The sequence below is a fragment of the Cherax quadricarinatus genome, chromosome 47 (genome assembly GCF_038502225.1).
Source record: "Cherax quadricarinatus isolate ZL_2023a chromosome 47, ASM3850222v1, whole genome shotgun sequence".
NCBI classification, from domain to species: domain Eukaryota; kingdom Metazoa; phylum Arthropoda; class Malacostraca; order Decapoda; family Parastacidae; genus Cherax; species Cherax quadricarinatus.
The window spans coordinates 21,550,964-21,571,029 of NC_091338.1; positions in this window are offsets into that span (position 1 = coordinate 21,550,964).

The window sequence follows — 20,066 nt, forward strand, 5'->3', positions numbered from 1 at the left end:
CTTCTGTAACTCGCCATGGAACCAAAGGCTACTTAACCTTCATGCATATACTTTAATACCCTTGTTTCTTGTGTCACCTCAACGGGTCATCTCATGAAGACCTGTCTGGAGTTTTGTGAGAATCTGACCTCGGGTTCAAACCCCACCCGTGGTATGGTTTGTTTGTAATCGTGTCATTACGATTTCGTGAGCCAGATGACTTTCTGAAGAATTCAAGCAACCCCACCGTCTCTAGCCCTTGGATTAAATATTTAAGGCTGCCGTAGCTACCGAGACCACGGTAAAATGCTTGACGATGTATCTGTCGTCTTACTGAGTATAATAAAATATGTCTGCCTGATGGGTAAGGTAAACATGGTTCTTACTCTAGCCACATACAGTGTTATTTTAGATCAGGTTAGCAATGCAGTGTGGCTTATCTAATTTTGGCAATAAAATGTTCTTAGGGTATATGGTAGCCACCACAGCTGTATTTCTCATGCCTCACCACTCAAGAGGGCAATCAGTCCTCTTCACGCACGGTGACGTCTCCCACTTTTATCGAAACTTTATTTGAATTTCCTCTCTCAGGTACTGCTGCCCTGACTTGAATTAATTTTATAGTCTGCTAGCAAACCTGTCGTCTGCGTCGTTCTCCTGTAATTGCATCCGTCAACAAAGACAGTTGTGACTCTTTAATTGTCTTTGTGATCAAGGATATGTCAGCAGCGAGACACTACTCTCTTTACTCTCAGTAAGGAGAGTATTACATCTTTTGTCTTCATGACTCTGTCTTGTTATTGATAGGGTAAAACTGGAAATGCAAATGTTGTTAATTATCAGAAAATCCTGTCGAATAAAGGTAGAGTATTCTCCGTTTGTAATATAGTATTAATATGACAGTTGGTATATATTTATGTGGGATATTACCCGTTCTCGCACCAGAGTAACGTGTAGATATGAAGGTTTTCTTGCTACGAGTCAACCACCGTATCGCAGACTATTTGCCTATTTGTTGCTTAGTATGTGGTTTTGTAAGTCTTGTGGAATCTAGCCTAACTAAATTAAATCTAAGTAAATATATCCTTTACCATATTTATTTAAACGGTTTCAGGAAGACATCCAAATATTTTTCCTCGAAGCATCTTTTATCTACTTCTCTAAGGCTACCAAATTTTTTATTTGATGTGGGACCAAGTAAAAATTAAAAAAAAAAAAAGTATGTGCAAGACAAAAGGGAACGTTCAGAAATTTAGGTTAGAATTAGCAAGAGAAAATTAGTATTAGGATTGTCAGCGATATTGGGGTTAACATCCAACATACAATGATATAACCAGAAGCCTCTCTGTTTACGTCTCAATATTAGGATAAGAAAAATAGCCGCAATATCGTGGGTAGGAGAATTCGCAAATAAACCATAAACTGGAAATAAAAAGTTAATGATGTTTAGACCTCTCTAGATCATTATCAAGTGGCTAGTTATGTATTCCGGAAGTGGAACCTTGAAATAATTGCTATAAATTTTCTTCCTCCTACTTTTTGTTTCCATTTAACTTATAACACGAGACCTCATCCGATCTATTTCAAATTTTCAGTGATGGTAAATGGCAACTATTAAATTATAGAAACAATTAAAATATACAGGCTCAAATGACTTCTAATATCATCTGCGGAAAAGTTTGAGACGCCCGGAAAGGGTTCCTCTTAATTTCTTCTTAATTCCTGCACTTGTGCCAGAATCATGTTTCGGTTTTTATACCAGGTTCCTAATAGTAGTTGATGAGCTGGTAGATATTTTAGTAAGTTGCAATGTCGCTGACCGGTAAAACAATGCAACTTGGAGGCTTTTCTTCAACTTGATTGGTGTTGGTCTTGTTGAGGCTTCGTGTCGCACGTTTCCTGCAGTCACGTATGAAGTGTGAAGCTAAGTGTAATGAATTAATAGAATGGGTGATGCATGTGCATTCTTCTTTTAGTTCTGGTGTCATTGTGAGAAAAGAAATGTAGAAGATCGTTCTTGTAGGTAGGTTTACGGTAGACTTTAAAAGAAAAATCTGTTTTGACCAGTGAGTAGGTGAACGTCGAGAAAAGCTAATTAGTTGTCCTTCTCTTCCACTAGTATAAATTTAATAGAAGGTTCCAAAGCGTTGATGATGTTGAGGATGTCACATACATCTAGATTTCTGAGTACAGTAGTAGTAGTAGTAGTATTAAGGCGTATAAACGGAAAGCAGGAATAAATAAATAACAAACAATACTATTAAGTTAAATAATATAAAAATATAAGCATTAGGAAAAATATTAAAAAACTTTAGAAAGTTGAGGGCAATAAGTTAATCAGAGTAATTAACTTTATGGTGAATACTCACACGATCTTGAATAATGTGGGGAAAGTATTTAAACTAAGATTTATTAACACACGGACCATCTCCCACCAAAGCAGGGTGACCCGAAAATAAAGAAACACTTTCACCATCACTGTTTTGCCAGAGGCCATTGATATCATAGTTCAGAAACTGCAAATATCCACACACCACCTTCAGACTGCAGTCACTGTACTTCCCATGTCCAGGACTCATGTCCAGCTAACCGTTTTTCCTGAATTGCTTCATACATGTTACCTTACCTCCACTCACTCCTATCTAACATGCTCATAAACACGCTTTTCCTTCCACCACGCCCTCCAAGCTATTCTATTTTGTTCCATCCACTCTAAATGTCCGAACTTCTTCAACAAACCCTTTTCAGCCTTCAAACTAAGAATATCAGCTTAAATTATATATACTGAGGTTAGTAGAAGATTGGTATACTATTAGACTATAGAATATACTGGTATAATTCGGCAAATTTTATTGAAAACTATCTCAGAATATTGAGCTCCTCCCTACATTTTCAGGAGCAGAGTAAGACTAGTTTAGGTTGGTCAGTTAATGGAGTTAAAACCTCTCGACTACACTAGGGTCATTGAGATGATATAGTAACCTTGTCACCACCAAACAAGAATATTTCAATCCTTAAAATAGGAATTAATTCCTCTCTCAGCGCATGCACGCTGAAAGACACAAACCTCTCGGTGTTTATATCCTGTGACTTAGATTATTAGCAATAACATAATGTATTGAAAAAAAGAGGTTTAATAAATATTTTTGGGAGATATTCTACTAAAACTAGATGACGTTGAATGATGAGAAGAATTCACTCGATCAAAGACCAGGCAGAACTACGAAGGGATCTGGACAGGCTGCAAACCTGGTCCAGCAATTGGCTCCTGGAGTTCAATCCCACCAAGTGCAAAGTCATGAAGATTGGGGAAGGGCAAAGAAGACTGCAGACGGAGTACAGTTTAGGGAGATAGAGACTACAAACCTCACTCAAGGAAAAAGATCTTGGGGTGAGTATAACACCAGGCACATCTCCTGAAGCGCACATCAACCAAATAACGGCTGCAGCATATGGGCGCCTAGCAAACCTCAGAACAGCATTCCGACATCTTAATAAGGAATCATTCAAGACCCTGTACACCGTGTACGTTAGGCCCATATTGTTGTATGCGGTACCAGTTTGGAACCCACACCTAGCCAAGCACGCAAAGAAACTAGAGAAAGTGCAAAGGTTTGCAACAAGACTAGTCCCAGAGCTAAGAGGTATGTCCTACGAGGAGAGGTTAAGGGAAATCAACCAGGCGACGCTGGAGGACAGGAGAGATAGGGGGGACATGATAACGACATACAAAATACTGAGAGGAATTGACAAGGTGGACAAAGACAGGATGTTCCAGAGATTGGACACAGTAACAAGGGGACACAGTTGGAAGTTGAAGACACAGATGAATCACAGGGATGTTAGGAAGTATTTCTTCAGCCACAGAGTAGTCAGTAAGTGGAATAGTTTGGGAAGCGATGTAGTGGAGGCAGGATCCATACATAGCTTTAAGCAGAGGTATGATAAAGCTCACGGTTCAGGGAGAGTGACCTAGTAGCGACCAGTGAAGAGGCAAGGCCAGGAGCTTGGACTCGACCCCTGCAACCTTGAGTAGGTAAGTACAACTAGGTGAGTGAGTATACACACACACACACACACACACACACACACACACACACACACCATAATATCGAGGCTGCCTTCCACACCCACAGCCAGCACCAAACCCTCGCACTCCCCAGATTACAGTTCTGGAAAGGAAGCTGAAGGTGTAGTACTCCAACGCAGATTGAATTACGAATAAGAGTGAGGTCAGTACGCTGAGGTCAGTGGTCAAGTGCGGTCATACCGCTAAGCTCTTGGGAGTTAGCGTGGGCTGTTACCCATACCATGGCTTGTTGTAGTGCTTTAGAATCCCAGGTTCATGTGTTGAAGAAGGAGATTCTACTTCTTCAGGAGGAAAATAGGAAGCTGAAGCTTCGCATAGATGAGTTTGGGAGCGAGTGTGAGAAGGATTTAGCTGGTAAGGTAGGAATGGTCACCAGCAGTGATAGTGGCAGCCGCTTTAAGTGGCAAGTTGTTCACAGTTCAGGAAGAAGGAAGATGAGGGGAGTTAATAGAGAAGATGTGAAGGTAGGAAATCGATTCTCTGTTCTCCAAGACGAGTGTACTTCAGTGGTTAGTGAGGTTAAAGGTACCATTGATTCCCCTGCTAATCAAGGTAAGAATATTTTAATAGTAAGCGATTCTCAGGTAAGATATATGGACCGTGCATTTTGTAACAGACAGAAAGGTCAGACAGAGAGTGTGTCTTCCTGGAGCTGGTGTTGGCGACATAGTCAGCAGGTTGGATAATATTATGGCAGGTAATGGGAACAATCCCATTATCTGTCTTAGTGCTGGGGGTAATGATATTGGGAAGGGCAGGAGAGAGGAGCTGCTGGATAAGCACAGGTCAGCCATAGAAGTAGTTAGGTCTAAGGGAGGGATCCCAGTCATATGTAGCATCTTGCCTAGAAAGGGAGTGGGCAATGAATGGATGTCTAGGGCAATTGGTATAAATCGCTGGCTAGACAGGTACTGCAAGGAACTTGCAATCCCATTCATTGATAACTGGGACCTTTTCTTTTGCAAATGTGATATGTATGCAAGGGATGGGGTTCATCTCTCTGGGGATGGAGTGGTTGCATTAGCCAATTCAACTGAGAGGGTAATTGATGACTTGTCTAGGAATTTAAACTGATAGATTATAGAGGTATGGGTGTTTGTGGGAAACAATCAGGCTGCAGCATTAGGGTTAAAAACAGCAGTTATTACCGGGATACCTCATGGATATGTTTAAAAGACAATATTCAAAATAAAGTTGCTAGTAATGGCAAATCAATTGATCAACAAACAAAGAGAGATAGTAGAGGGCAACGCGTGACTAGCTCCCTAAACGTTTACTATGCAAATAGTAGGAGTCTAAAAAATAAGATAGATGAGCTAAAATTACTTGCAAGTGTAGGTAATATAGATATTATTGGTATAACAGAGTCCTGGTTCAACCTGAAAGATAGAGAAATGCCTTCTTAATGCAACATACAGGGTTATAAACTATTCCACACTGATAGGGTCAACAGGAAGGGTGGTGGTGTGGCGATGTATGTCAGAGAAAATTTAAATTGTTGTCTTAGACATGATATATGATGATGACCTAACTCAAGTACTAAGATAGGGATGATGACCTAACTCACTAACATAGTGATGATGACCTAACTCACGTGTTATGTTAGTCATTTTGACCTAACTCACGTACTAACATAACACGTGAGTTAGGTCACCATCACTATGTTAGTATGTGAGTTAGGTCACAATCACTATCTTAGCCATTATGACCTAACTCACGTACTAAGATAGTGATTGTGACCTAACTCACGTACTAAGATAGTCATGCTGACCTGACTCACTTACTAACATAGTGATGGTGACCTAACTCACGTGTTATGTTAGTCATTTTGACCTAACTCACGTACTAACATAACACGTGAGTTAGGTCATCATCACTATGTTAGTGAGTTAGGTCAGCATGACTAACATAGTGATGGTGACCTAACTCACGTGTTATGTTAGTCATTTTGACCTAACTCACGTGCTAACATAACACGTGAGTTAGGTCACCATCACTATGTAAGTGAGTTAGGTCAGCATGACTATCTTAGTACGTGAGTTAGGTCACAATCACTATCTTAGTACGTGAGTTAGGTCAAAATGACTAAGATAGTGATTGTGACTAACTCACTTACTAACATAGTGATGATGACCTAACTCAGGTGTTATGTTAGTACGTGAGTTAGGTCAAAATGACTAACATAACACTGAGTTAGGTCATCATCACTAAGTGAGTTAGGTCATCATCACTATCTTAGGACGTGAGTTAGGTCATCATCCCTATCGTAGGACGTGTTAGGTCATCATCCCTTTCTTAGGACGTGTTAGGTCATCATCACTATCTTAGTACGTGAGTTAGGTCATCATCCCTAAGATAGTCATGCTGACCTAACTCACTTACTTAGTGATGATGACCTAACTCACGTGTTATGTTAGTCATTTTGACCTAACTCACGTACTAACATAACACGTGAGTTAGGTCACCATCACTATGTTAGTAAGTGAGTTAGGTCACAATCACTTTGTTAGTGAGTTAGGTCACAATCACTAACAAAGTGATGGTGACCTAACTCACGTGTTATGTTAGTACGTGAGTTAGGTCAAAATGACTAACATAACACGTGAGTTAGGTCATCACTATGTTACTAAGTGAGTTAGGTCAGCATGACTATCTTAGTACGTGAGTTAGGTCAGCATGACTATCTTAGTACGTGAGTTAGGTCAGCATGACTATCTTAGTACGTGAGTTAGGTCATCATCCCTATCTTAGGATGTGTTAGGTCATCAACACTATCTTAGTACTTGAGTTAGATCATCGACGTAACTCACCTCCTAAGATAGTGATGATGACCTAACTCAAGTACTAAGATAGTGATGATGACCTGAGTTAGGTCATCATCACTATGTTAGTGAGTTAGGTCAGCATGACTAACATAGTGATGATGACCTAACTCACGTGTTCTGTTAGTCATTTTAACCTAACTCACGTACTAACATAACACGTGAGTTAGGTCACCATCACTATGTTAGTGAGTTAGGTCACAATCACTAACATAGCCAGCTGGCTATAAATAAGATTAATCTCATGTAGCAGCTGGCCCATTGGCTTACGCACTGGTCTGGAGTTTTATGACCCACTTGCCATGAGTTTTAACCCCTCCCATACCGTGGATTCATACACACATCTTCAGACCCAGGGAGTAAAACCAAGGTTAAAAAAAAAGTGAATCTTGATCCAAAAAAAAAAAACATGTCGTTCACAGGCTAAAATATTTAACGTTATATGAAAACGTCTGTTCTATTCAGTGCGTCGCTTAAGCTTGACTCACGAAATTTTATCCAGGCAGTAAAAAACATATAGTACAATTGCAAGCCGAAGACTTGTTCTGTCCTTCAACGAGTCGATTCTTAGAGTCTGTACTAAACGAAAAAGCGAGTACGCAAACAAGGTCCAAGACTGTTTGGTGCTGACAGTGATTTGCGTACATTGGATGCCCTTGACTGTGACTGCTGTCGAACAAGATTCATGGCTCAAGTAAGAAAATAAACTAATATAGGCGCCATCAAACTTTACAATAATTCTGCTTTCGATAAACTCATGTGAGATGCATGAATTTCATTCCTTAAGAAGCGGAAAAGATTTCCGCAAATATATCTTATCAAAACTTCAGAAGCATTTGAGAACAAATTAATGATTATTTGCAGGTACTGTACTTCCCACCTTCAGGACCAGCCATATGATTTCCCTAAATCTCTACATAAATTCTACCTTGCTCTCAGCACGTCAAGTGCTGTTGAGAGTAAACCTTGATATTAAAAGTGGCACACTGACACAAACACACGTCAGTAACATTACTAACATTTTAAGTATGATAAACGAGAGTGTTGAAAATTTGAAACCATTCAAGAGGCTTTCTAAAGCTATCTCAAAGAAACCAATTTCAGGAAAGTGGGATACGACCGCTTCATTGTAAACAAAAAATTGGTATTTTTAATGACTCGTTATTATTTTCTGCATACAAATTATTTGAATCTTTCTTTTATCTAAAGAAAAATGTAAAAAATATTTGCAACATTCATCATCGAATATTGGGGGAATTTCTTTAACAAAAGCTCTACTACATCAGCCTTGATGAAGCTCATCGTTGCTCAGTTTAGTCGTAGTGCACACAAAATATTTTTAACCACTTATAATATATTCTATATATTTCGTAATATATTTTCATCATGAACTGTACCAAGTCCATCTGGTAATTTAGATAACTCATTAACTTTTAAAATATTCTAAAGCCTGAATTTATGTTGGGATTTAATATTGTGAGGGAAAGTTAAGGAACTTTACGTGAATGAGGACGCTTGGAGCAAACAATTGTTACTTCTGTAACTCGCCATGGAACCAAAGGCTACTTAACCTTCATGCATATACTTTAATACCCTTGTTTCTTGTGTCACCTCAACGGGTCATCTCATGAAGACCTGTCTGGAGTTTTGTGAGAATCTGACCTCGGGTTCAAACCCCACCCGTGGTATGGTTTGTTTGTAATCGTGTCATTACGATTTCGTGAGCCAGATGACTTTCTCAAGCAACCCCACCGTCTCTAGCCCTTGGATTAAATATTTAAGGCTGCCGTAGCTACTGAGACCATGGTAAAATGCTTGACGATGTATCTGTCGTCTTACTGAGTATAATAAAATATGTCTGCCTAATGGGTAAGGCAAACATGGTTCTTACTCTAGCCACATACAGTGTTATTTTAGATCAGGTTAGCAATGCAGTGTGGCTTATCTAATTTTGGCAATAAAATGTTCTTAGGGTATATGGTAGCCACCACAGCTGTATTTCTCATGCCTCACCACTCAAGAGGGCAATCAGTCCTCTTCACGCACGGTGACGTCTCCCACTTTTATCGAAACTTTATTTGAATTTCCTCTCTCAGGTACTGCTGCCCTGACTTGAATTAATTTTATAGTCTGCTAGCAAACCTGTCGTCTGTGTCGTTCTCCTGTAATTGCATCCGTCAACAAAGACAGCTGTGACTCTTTAATTGTCTTTGTGATCAAGGATATGTCAGCAGCGAGACACTACTCTCTTTACTCTCAGTAAGGAGAGTATTACATCTTTTGTCTTCATGACTCTGTCTTGTTATTGATAGGGTAAAACTGGAAATGCAAATGTTGTTAATTATCAGAAAACCCTGTCGAATAAAGGTAGAGTATTCTCCGTTTGTAATATAGTATTAATATGACAGTTGGTATATATTTATGTGGGATATTACCCGTTCTCGCACCAGAGTAACGTGTAGATATGAAGGTTTTCTTGCTACGAGTCAACCACCGTATCGCAGACTATTTGCCTATTTGTTGCTTAGTATGTGGTTTTGTAAGTCTTGTGGAATCTAGCCTAACTAAATTAAATCTAAGTAAATATATCCTTTACCATATTTATTTAAACGGTTTCAGGAAGACATCCAAATATTTTTCCTCGACGCATCTTTTATCTACTTCTCTAAGGCTACCAAATTTTTTATTTGATGTGGGACCAAGTAAAAATTAAAAAAAAAAAAGTATGTGCAAGACAAAAGGGAAAACGTTCAGAAATTTAGGTTAGAATTAGCAAGAGAAAATTAGTATTAGGATTGTCAGCGATATTGGGGTTAACATCCAACACACAATGATATAACCAGAAGCCTCTCTGTTTACGTCTCAATATTAGGATAAGAAAAATAGCCGCAATATCGTGGGTAGGAGAATTCGCAAATAAACCATAAACTGGAAATAAAAAGTTAATGATGTTTAGACCTCTCTAGATCATTATCAAGTGGCTAGTTATGTATTCCGGAAGTGGAACCTTGAAATAATTGCTATAAATTTTCTTCCTCCTACTTTTTGTTTCCATTTAACTTATAACACGAGACCTCATCCGATCTGTTTCAAATTTTCAGTGATGGTAAATGGCAACTATTAAATTATAGAAACAATTAAAATATACAGGCGCCTTACAACCAAGGTTGTAAGATCCACTGCAAACATCCTATAATGGCTCAAATGACTTCTAAAATCATCTGCGGAAAAGTTTGAGACGCCCGGAAAGGGTTCCTCTTAATTTCTTCTTAATTCCTGCACTTGTGCCAGAATCATGTTTCGGTTTTTATACCAGGTTCCTAATAGTAGTTGATGAGCTGGTAGATATTTTAGTAAGTTGCGATGTCGCTGACCGGTAAAACAATGCAACTTGGAGGCTTTTCTTCAACTTGATTGGTGTTGGTCTTGTTGAGGCTTCGTGTCGCACGTTTCCTGCAGTCACGTATAAAGTGTGAAGCTAAGTGTAATTAATTAAAAGAATGGGTGATGCATGTGCATTCTTCTTCGAAAGACGCCTATAACTACCCCTCTTTTAGTTCTGGTGTCATTGTGAGAAAAGAAATGTAGAAGATCGTTCTTGTAGGTAGGTTTACGGTAGACTTTAAAAGAAAATCTGTTTTGACCAGTGAGTAGGAGAACGTCGAGAAAAGCTAATTAGTTGTCCTTCTCTTCCACTAGTATAAATTTAATAGTAGGTTCCAAAGCGTTGATGATGTTGAGGATGTCACTTACATCTAGATTTCTGAGTACAGTAGTAGTAGTAGTAGTATTAAGGCGTATAAACGGAAAGCAGGAATAAATAAAGGGGATATAAATAGCGTGCTGCAAATATCCAGCCAAGACAGGACTCGCAGCAATGGCTTCAAGTTGGAAAAGTTCAGATTCAGGAAGGACAAAGGAAAGCACTGGTTTGGTAATAGAGTTGTGGATGAGTGGAACAAACTCCCGAGTCCCGTCATAGAAGCTAAGACCTTGTGTAGTTAAATAACAAAAAAAGGCACAATACCGTGACTGGAACGATACACAAATAACCCGCACATAGAAGAGAGGAGCTTACGACGACGTTTGTAAATGATCCAAGTCGGACCGAAACGTCGTCGTAAGCTCCTCTCTTCTATGTGCGGGTTATTTATGTACTTTGTGTAGTTTTAAAAATAAATAAATACATGAGTGTGTGTGGGTGGGTGTGATATGGACCTGACTAACTTGGGCTACCAGGTCTGGTGCCGTGCTCCTTCCTGAAGTGACCTTACTAGGTGGTCATTGTTCTATGCCGGGGAGTGGCATGGACCTGCTTCGCATGGGTCAGTAGGCCTGTTGCAGTGTTCCTTCTTTCTTATGTTCTTACATGCAAGAATGGTATATAATATCTACAAGATGAAATTAAGACACATGTGCAACATCTGGGTATCTTTACTGTAGACGTTTGAAGACAGTAGGACTATATACAGAGGGACTGATTACCTAATCTTCTGTATATAGTCCTACTGTCTTCAAGCTATGTCCTAGAATTTGTATTGATAAAGCCACTGGATGGCGAAACGTCTACAATAAAGATACCCAGATGTTGCACATATGTCTTAATTTCACATTATATTCTTATATGTTACAATGGAAATAAGTCACTGTCTGACTTTTTTGGGTTATCCTAGGTTCTCTACACATATGCTGCTATGTATGATAATTCTATGTAACTGTATTTGTGTATACCTGAATAAACTTACTTAACAGGTCTTTAAACCATACCCCCGGCCGGGATTGAACCCGCGGTCATAGAGTCTCAAAACTCCAGCCCGTCGCGTTAGCCACTAGACCAGCTAGCCACTTTCCTATGGTGTAGAAATATACCTAGTTGGATGAATCTTATTGTGGCTAGCTGGTCTAGTGGCTAACGCGACGGGCTGGAGTTTTGAGACTATGACCGCGGGTTCAATCCCGGCCGGGGGTATGGTTTATTTGCAATCGTGTCATTACGATTTCTTGAGTCAAGTTAACAGGTCTTTCTCTAACCCAACCCGTCTCACCGCATTAGTTCCACTACTACTACTACCCACGCGACACTCCACCTGACACCTGCCACTATATATACTCGTTTTCTTACTTTTCTCTGTATTAGGACTGAAGAAATCACTTATGGCGAAACGTTTCCTTCAACAAATGTCCTGAACTGTACATAAGTGACTTTTTTTCACATCTTGTCGGTATCATCAATCCATTTCTCCAGAGAGCGTTATAAGTCTAATTATAAATTGACGTCCTCTGTCATCTATTATAGTTACAAATGTTATGATAAATATAAATTGACGTCCTCTGTCATCTCCTATTATAGTTACAAATGTTATGATAAATATAAATTGACGTCCTCTGTCATCTCCTATTATAGTTACAAATGTTATGATAAATATAAATTGACGTCCTCTGTCTTCTCCTATTATAGTTACAAATGTTATGATATTTTGAAATAAATGGTGTTACTAAATAAGACAAAATGAACAGAGTTAGACTAATTCATTGATAATTAATTCACTCTGGTTAAAAAAAAATAGATAATATAATAAATCTTACAAAATATAAGAACATAAATAACTCGCACATAGAGGGGAGGAGCTTACGACGACACTTCGGTCCGAGTTGGGCCATTTACAAAGTCGGACCGAAACGTCGTCGTAAGCTCCTCTCTTGTACGTGCGGGTTATTTGTGTATCGTTCCAGTCACGGTATTGTGCCTTTTTTTGTTATTTATAAGAACATAAGAAAGGAGGAACACTGCAGCAGGCCTACCGGCCCAATCTAGGCAAGTCTTTCCTAAACCCAAACTCACTAACGATGTGATAAATGGTTTGAAAACCGAAAAGGTCATATTGATTGATGTTGCAGACACTGCAACATCAGTGTTAACGAGGTTAACTCCACTAGAAATCTTAACGAATCTAACCAGACAACAACTTTTCATTAGTTTAATTATATACAGAAATTCAGTTCCTAAATTCAAAGTGTCATGTGTCAGAAAAGTGGTATATAGCCCTGAACAGTGTGTTCAAAGTTCAAAATGTGTCCCCTTGATTCTCTCCTTAAATGTTATTGAACACTCCACACCTTGAGTGCGTCCCAATGGAAAAATTTATAAATGTTAAACGATTAAACAATTCCACATAAATTAATCTTGGTAATTGCACCGTGCCACAGTTCATAGCGATTTTAATCCGACTCCATCAGAACAAAACACTCCCCCGGGCCAGCACATTCACACCCAGGTTACTCAAGGACAAGTCGGAGGTCCCAAAGCATCAATCAGGGCACGTCGTTTCTCAGCTTTATGGTAATGCTTCCAGTTTCCATTCCCAACAGAGATGCACCAAGAAAACTGCAGAAATCTCCCCCTCCTTTACCGTCCTCTGCTTTCATTCCTCTTCCTATGAATGGTGAAATGACCAGAGAAAACTATTTTTCGAGCACATCATCCAACTTGGACAGTGTTCTTGAATACCAGTGCTCTCAGGGACAGTGTTCTTGAATACCAGTGCTCTCAGGGACAGCGTTTTTGAATACCAGTGCTCTCAGGGACAGTGTTCTTGAATACCAGTGCTCTCAGGGACAGTGTTCTTAAATACCAGTGCTCTCAGGGACAGTGTTCTTGAATACCAGTGCTCTCAGGGACAGTGTTCTTAAATACCAGTGCTCTCAGGGACAGTGTTCTTGAATACCAGTGCTCTCAGGGACAGTGTTCTTGAATACCAGTGCTCTCAGGGACAGTGTTCTTGAGACCAGTACAGCGTTCTTGGATACCAGTGCTCTCAGGGACAGTGTTCTTGAATACGAGTGCTCTCAAGGACAGTGTTCTTGAAATACCAGTGCTCTCAGGGACAGTGTTCTTGAGAATACCAGTGCTCTCAGGGACAGTGTTCTTGAGAATACCAGTGCTCTCAGGGACAGTGTTCTTGAATACCAGTGCTCTCAGGGACAGTGTTCTTGAATACCAGTGCTCTCAGGGACAGTGTTCTTAAATACCAGTGCTCTCAGGGACAGTGTTCTTGAATACCAGTGCTCTCAGGGACAGTGTTCTTGAATACCAGTGCTCTCAGGGACAGTGTTCTTGAATACCAGTGCTCTCAGGGACAGTGTTCTTGAATACCAGTGCTCTTAGGGACAGTGTTCTTGAATACCAGTGCTCTCAGGGACAGTGTTCTTGGATACCAGTGCTCTCAGGGACAGTGTTCTTGAATACCAGTGCTCTCAGGGACAGTGTTCTTGAATACCAGTGCTCTCAGGGACAGTGTTCTTGAATACCAGTGCTCTCAGGGACAGTGTTCTTGAATACCAGTGCTCTCAGGGACAGTGTTCTTGAATACCAGTGCTCTCAGGGACAGTGTTCTTGAATACCAGTGCTCTCAGGGACAGTGTTCTTAAATACCAGTGCTCTCAGGGACAGTGTTCTTGAATACCAGTGCTCTCAGGGACAGTGTTCTTGAATACCAGTGCTCTCAGGGACAGTGTTCTTGAATACCAGTGCTCTCAGGGACAGTGTTCTTAAATACCAGTGCTCTCAGGGACAGTGTTCTTGAATACCAGTGCTCTCAGGGACAGTGTTCTTGAATACCAGTGCTCTCAAAGACAGTGTTCTTGAATACCAGTGCTCTCAGGGACAGTGTTCTTGAATACCAGTGCTCTCAGGGACAGTGTTCTTGAATACCAGTGCTCTCAGGGACAGTGTTCTTGGATACCAGTGCTCTCAGGGACAGTGTTCTTGAATACCAGTGCTCTCAGGGACAGTGTTCTTGAATACCAGTGCTCTCAGGGACAGTGTTCTTGGATACCAGTGCTCTCAGGGACAGCGTTCTTGAATACCAGTGCTCTCAGGGACAGTGTTCTTGGATACCAGTGCTCTCAGGGACAGCGTTCTTGAATACCAGTGCTCTCAGGGACAGTGTTCTTGGATACCAGTGCTCTCAGGGACAGTGTTCTTGAATACCAGTGCTCTCAGGGACAGTGTTCTTGAATACCAGTGCTCTCAGGGACAGTGTTCTTGAATACCAGTGCTCTCAGGGACAGTGTTCTTAAATACCAGTGCTCTCAGGGACAGTGTTCTTAAATACCAGTGCTCTCAGGGACAGTGTTCTTAAATACCAGTGCTCTCAGGGACAGTGTTCTTGAATACCAGTGCTCTCAGGGACAGTGTTCTTAAATACCAGTGCTCTCAGGGACAGTGTTCTTAAATACCAGTGCTCTCAGGGACAGTGTTCTTGAATACCAGTGCTCTCAGGGACAGTGTTCTTGAATACCAGTGCTCTCAGGGACAGTGTTCTTGAATACCAGTGCTCTCAGGGACAGCGTTCTTGAATACCAGTGCTCTCAGGGACAGCGTTCTTGAATACCAGTGCTCTCAGGGACAGTGTTCTTGAATACCAGTGCTCTCAGGGACAGTGTTCTTGGATACCAGTGCTCTCAGGGACAGTGTTCTTGAATACCAGTGCTCTCAGGGACAGTGTTCTTGAATACCAGTGCTCTCAGGGACAGTGTTCTTGAATACCAGTGCTCTCAGGGACAGCGTTCTTGAATACCAGTGCTCTCAGGGACAGTGTTCTTGGATACCAGTGCTCTCAGGGACAGTGTTCTTGGATACCAGTGCTCTCAGGGACAGTGTTCTTGGATACCAGTGCTCTCAGGGACAGTGTTCTTGAATACCAGTGCTCTCAGGGACAGTGTTCTTGGATACCAGTGCTCTCAGGGACAGTGTTCTTGAATACCAGTGCTCTCAGGGACAGTGTTCTTGGATACCAGTGCTCTCAGGGACAGTGTTCTTGAATACCAGTGCTCTCAGGGACAGTGTTCTTGAATACCAGTGCTCTCAGGGACAGTGTTCTTGGATACCAGTGCTCTCAGGGACAGTGTTCTTGAATACCAGTGCTCTCAGGGACAGTGTTCTTGGATACCAGTGCTCTCAGGGACAGTGTTCTTGGATACCAGTGCTCTCAGGGACAGTGTTCTTGGATACCAGTGCTCTCAGGGACAGTGTTCTTGAATACCAGTGCTCTCAGGGACAGTGTTCTTGGATACCAGTGCTCTCAGGGACAGTGTTCTTAGATACCAGTGCTCTCAGGGACAGTGTTCTTGGATACCAGTGCTCTCAGGGACAGTGTTCTTGGATACCGGTGCTCTCAGGGACAGTGTTCTTGGATACCAGTGCTCTCAGGGACAGTGTTCTTGGATACCAGTGCTCTCAGGGACAGTGTTCTTGGATACCAGTGCTCTCAGGGACAGTGTTCTTGGATACCAGTGCTCTCAGGGACAGTGTTCTTGAGTGCTCTCAGGGACAGTGTTCTTGAATACCAGTGCTCTCAGGGACAGTGTTCTTGGATACCAGTGCTCTCAGGGACAGTGTTCTTGGATACCAGTGCTCTCAGCGACAGTGTTCTTGGATACCAGTGCTCTCAGGGACAGTGTTCTTGGATACCAGTGCTCTCAGGGACAGTGTTCTTGGATACCAGTGCTCTCAGGGACAGTGTTCTTGGATACCAGTGCTCTCAGGGACAGTGTTCTTGGATACCAGTGCTCTCAGGGACAGTGTTCTTGGATACCAGTGCTCTCAGGGACAGTGTTCTTGGATACCAGTGCTCTCAGGGACAGTGTTCTTGGATACCAGTGCTCTCAGGGACAGTGTTCTTGGATACCAGTGCTCTCAGGGACAGTGTTCTTGGATACCAGTGCTCTCAGGGACAGTGTTCTTGGATACCAGTGCTCTCAGGGACAGTGTTCTTGAATACCAGTGCTCTCAGGGACAGTGTTCTTGGATACCAGTGCTCTCAGGGACAGTGTTCTTGGATACCAGTGCTCTCAGGGACAGTGTTCTTGAATACCAGTGCTCTCAGGGACAGTGTTCTTGAATACCAGTGCTCTCAGGGACAGTGTTCTTGAATACCAGTGCTCTCAGGGACAGTGTTCTTGGATACCAGTGCTCTCAGGGACAGTGTTCTTGAATACCAGTGCTCTCAGGGACAGTGTTCTTGAATACCAGTGCTCTCAGGGACAGTGTTCTTGAATACCAGTGCTCTCAGGGACAGTGTTCTTGAATACCAGTGCTCTCAGGGACAGTGTTCTTGAATACCAGTGCTCTCAGGGACAGTGTTCTTGAATACCAGTGCTCTCAGGGACAGTGTTCTTGGATACCAGTGCTCTCAGAGACAGTGTTCTTGGATACCAGTGCTCTCAGGGACAGTGTTCTTGGATACCAGTGCTCTCAGGGACAGTGTTCTTGGATACCAGTGCTCTCAGGGACAGTGTTCTTGGATACCAGTGCTCTCAGGGACAGTGTTCTTGAATACCAGTGCTCTCAGGGACAGTGTTCTTGGATACCAGTGCTCTCAGGGACAGTGTTCTTGGATACCAGTGCTCTCAGGGACAGTGTTCTTGGATACCAGTGCTCTCAGGGACAGTGTTCTTGGATACCAGTGCTCTCAGGGACAGTGTTCTTGGATACCAGTGCTCTCAGGGACAGTGTTCTTGGATACCAGTGCTCTCAGGGACAGTGTTCTTGGATACCAGTGCTCTCAGGGACAGTGTTCTTGAATACCAGTGCTCTCAGGGACAGTGTTCTTGGATACCAGTGCTCTCAGGGACAGTGTTCTTGGATACCAGTGCTCTCAGGGACAGTGTTCTTGAATACCAGTGCTCTCAGGGACAGTGTTCTTGAATACCAGTGCTCTCAGGGACAGTGTTCTTGAATACCAGTGCTCTCAGGGACAGTGTTCTTGGATACCAGTGCTCTCAGGGACAGTGTTCTTGAATACCAGTGCTCTCAGGGACAGTGTTCTTGAATACCAGTGCTCTCAGGGACAGTGTTCTTGAATACCAGTGCTCTCAGGGACAGTGTTCTTGAATACCAGTGCTCTCAGGGACAGTGTTCTTGAATACCAGTGCTCTCAGGGACAGTGTTCTTGGATACCAGTGCTCTCAGGGACAGTGTTCTTGGATACCAGTGCTCTCAGGGACAGTGTTCTTGGATACCAGTGCTCTCAGGGACAGTGTTCTTGGATACCAGTGCTCTCAGGGACAGTGTTCTTGGATACCAGTGCTCTCAGGGACAGTGTTCTTGAATACCAGTGCTCTCAGGGACAGTGTTCTTGGATACCAGTGCTCTCAGGGACAGTGTTCTTGGATACCAGTGCTCTCAGGGACAGTGTTCTTGGATACCAGTGCTCTCAGGGACAGTGTTCTTGGATACCAGTGCTCTCAGGGACAGTGTTCTTGGATACCAGTGCTCTCAGGGACAGTGTTCTTGGATACCAGTGCTCTCAGGGACAGTGTTCTTGGATACCAGTGCTCTCAGGGACAGTGTTCTTGAATACCAGTGCTCTCAGGGACAGTGTTCTTGGATACCAGTGCTCTCAGGGACAGTGTTCTTGGATACCAGTGCTCTCAGGGACAGTGTTCTTGAATACCAGTGCTCTCAGGGACAGTGTTCTTGAATACCAGTGCTCTCAGGGACAGTGTTCTTGAATACCAGTGCTCTCAGGGACAGTGTTCTTGGATACCAGTGCTCTCAGGGACAGTGTTCTTGAATACCAGTGCTCTCAGGGACAGTGTTCTTGAATACCAGTGCTCTCAGGGACAGTGTTCTTGAATACCAGTGCTCTCAGGGACAGTGTTCTTGAATACCAGTGCTCTCAGGGACAGTGTTCTTGAATATCAGTGCTCTCAGGGACAGTGTTCTTGAATACCAGTGCTCTCAGGGACAGTGTTCTTGAATACCAGTGCTCTCAGGGACAGTGTTCTTGAATACCAGTGCTCTCAGGGACAGTGTTCTTAAATACCAGTGCTCTCAGGGACAGTGTTCTTGAATACCAGTGCTCTCAGGGACAGTGTTCTTGAATACCAGTGCTCTCAGGGACAGTGTTCTTGAATACCAGTGCTCTCAGGGACAGTGTTCTTGAATACCAGTGCTCTCAGGGACAGTGTTCTTGAATACCAGTGCTCTCAGGGACAGTGTTCTTGAATACCAGTGCTCTCAGGGACAGTGTTCTTAAATACCAGTGCTCTCAGGGACAGTGTTCTTGAATACCAGTGCTCTCAGGGACAGTGTTCTTGAATACCAGTGCTCTCAGGGACAGTGTTCTTGAATACCAGTGCTCTCAGGGACAGTGTTCTTAAATACCAGTGCTCTCAGGGACAGTGTTCTTGAATACCAGTGCTCTCAGGGATAGTGTTCTTAAATACCAGTGCTCTCAGGGACAGTGTTCTTGAATACCAGTGCTCTCAGGGACAGTGTTCTTAAATACCAGTGCTCTCAGGGACAGCGTTTTTGAATACCAGTGCTCTCAGGGACAGTGTTCTTGAATACCAGTGCTCTCAGGGACAGCGTTTTTGAATACCAGTGCTCTCAGGGACAGTGTTCTTGAATACCAGTGCTCTCAGGGACAGTGTTCTTGAATGCCAGTGCTCTCAGGGACAGTGTTCTTGAATACCAGTGCTCTCAGGGGCAGTGTTCTTGAGAATACCAGTATTCTCAGGGACAGTGTTCTTGAGAATACGAGTGCTCTCAAGGACAGTGTTCTTGAGAATACCAGTGCTCTCAGGGACAGTGTTCTTGAGAATACCAGTATTCTCAGGGACAGTGTTCTTGAGAATACCAGTGCTCTCAGGTACAGTGTTCTTGAGAACACCAGTGGTCTCGTGGACAGGTTTATGTCCCACTCTGCCAGCTGTAAGATGCTTAGTTATGCTTTTTCACTTTTGGCAGTTAACTACAATCAAATGGGAGCTTATCTCAGGTTATGTTGACCTAATTTACACTAACTAAACTAACAGAAATAAATAAAAATATTCTTAAACTGCATTATATACGGGCACAGCCGATTTTCCGTGACTGTCGCGTATTGAGAATATAATGAATGCTCCGAGTTAAAAAAAAAAAAAAAAGTACGGGTCACAAGCGCATCAGATCCACATCTGAGAATATAATAACAATCCTTTCCAATGAATCCTGCTCTTGGGATCTCCCAGCCTCTCTGTCTCTGTTGGCCTCGTCGTCGGGAGTCCCCTGATATCCTACCTCAACTTCGTTCCTCACCAGAAATGCCTTTTTCATTACAAGAACTTTCTGTGATTGCATCGACTAAAAGCAATAGTAATTTCGGGTCGTGGAATCATATCTCCGGAAT